Below are 1,927 nucleotides of genomic sequence, written 5' to 3'. Positions count from 1 at the left end.
AAAAAATTAAATGGGATTTGGTATCAAATTTCCGCACGGGTAACCTACCTACTCGTTTATTATTATTATTATTATTATTATTATTATTATTATTATTATAAGTTTTATGAAAAATTTATTTTTTTTTTTTTTTAAATATTATTTCGTACGGTTACAAGTTATTATTATTTTAAATCAAATTATACGTGTCTCTCTCTCTCTGAGTGCGTGCGTACGTGCGTGTGTTTGTAACGTACGTGTATATAAATATACTTTCACGGACGAACGCACGAAAGCATCACACACGCACACACACGTGAGAGAGAGAGAGAGAGAGAGAGAGAGAGAGGAGAGGGGATAAACGTTTAAATAAGGTAATAATGATACACCCCTTAACAATTGATAGTGTGATATTATTTATTTTTAAAGAAATTTTTTTTTTTTTTTTTGTAAATTTACAATGATTGTATTGACAAAAGGGAAAAAAGCAGATGATAAAAGGTCATTATTTATTTTGGGAAGGGAGAGAGGGAGGAAGAAAGGGGAGAAATAAAATAAAATATTTTCAGTTATTTTTTTTTTTTTTTTTTTATTTTATTTGGATTTTTTTACAACAAAAAAACGATGGTAAAAAATTATTTTACGATTATTATTATTATTATTATTATTATTATTATCCACCATTAAACACGACAAGGCTACTTGTCGGAGTTTTTAAGTATTTATCCGAGGTTTCTACCCGATTCCTTAGGGACAAATACTCGAATTTCGGTGGTGCCACTTATTATAAGATAGCACCACATCAATTCTTGAAGGTCTTCCTGAGTCCGTCTTTTTCGATGGGAACGATTTGTCTCCTGAACTGGGCTCCAGTGACTAACATCTTTGGAGTGGCCAGGGTCAGAAGCAGTGAAATTCACGTTCTCGTCGAGCTGCCTCAGGTCGACAGTAGAACAAGAATTGTTTTTTGGTTCTTACTTTGTCTTGTTCTCATTTTTTTTTTTTTTTTGCTCTTTTAAGCCAACAGCACGTGGCGTTCTCAAACGGTCACCCATCCAAGTTTGCACCACGCCCGATGCTGCTTAACTTCGGTGATCGTACGGGAACCGGTGTGACCAGCACGCTATGGCCGTTGGCTTTATTATTATTATTATTATTATTATTATTATTATTCGATGGTAATTATGTTAAATTTTGACCTTTTTCAACTTTTCTCCTTTTTTTTTTTTTTTTTTTACCTTTTTTTAATTGTAATTTTACAAAACTAAGGGTTGATAAAGTTTTATTTATTTATTTTTTTGGTGTGTAAAAAATCTAAGCCGTTATTATTAATAAATAAATAAATAAATTATGTACGAGCGTGTGTGCGTGAATTTTTTTTTTTTTTTTTTTAACGCATATCTGTCTCTTATTTTTTGAATGAAAGACAACAACAACAACAACAACAAAAAAGTCTAATGTATTTATATATATATATATATATATATATATATATATATATATATATATATATGTAAAAAGATGGAGTTGGTTTGTTATCAGTAATGTTGTTCGGGGATTAAAAAATGACGGGAAGCGAGAGAGAGAGAGAGAGAGAGAGAATAATAATAATGATGATGATAATATAAAAGAAAAAGATAGAAATAACATTGTTGGTTAGAGAGAGAGAGAGAGAAGGAGAAAAAATGAAAGAAAATGAAAGAAAAGGAAAGAAAGAAAGAAAGGAAAGTGAAAGAAAGGAACTTTCAAATAATCTGGTAAGCATTAGCTTATCTTTGAAAATTAAAATAAAATTGCGAGAATAATATATAGGTAATAAATACAAAAAGGATGACTTCTGGTTTTTATCATTGATTTATATTTAGAAGAATGGTTCGGTTCGTTAACTTCTTCAAAAAGTAACGGAAAAAAAAAAAAAACGTGCCATGATGAACTCCAGAAAAATGTT

This window comes from Pediculus humanus, genomic scaffold (assembly GCF_000006295.1).
Source record: "Pediculus humanus corporis 1103172107617 genomic scaffold, whole genome shotgun sequence".
NCBI classification, from domain to species: domain Eukaryota; kingdom Metazoa; phylum Arthropoda; class Insecta; order Psocodea; family Pediculidae; genus Pediculus; species Pediculus humanus.
This window is presented reverse-complemented; position numbering follows the sequence as displayed.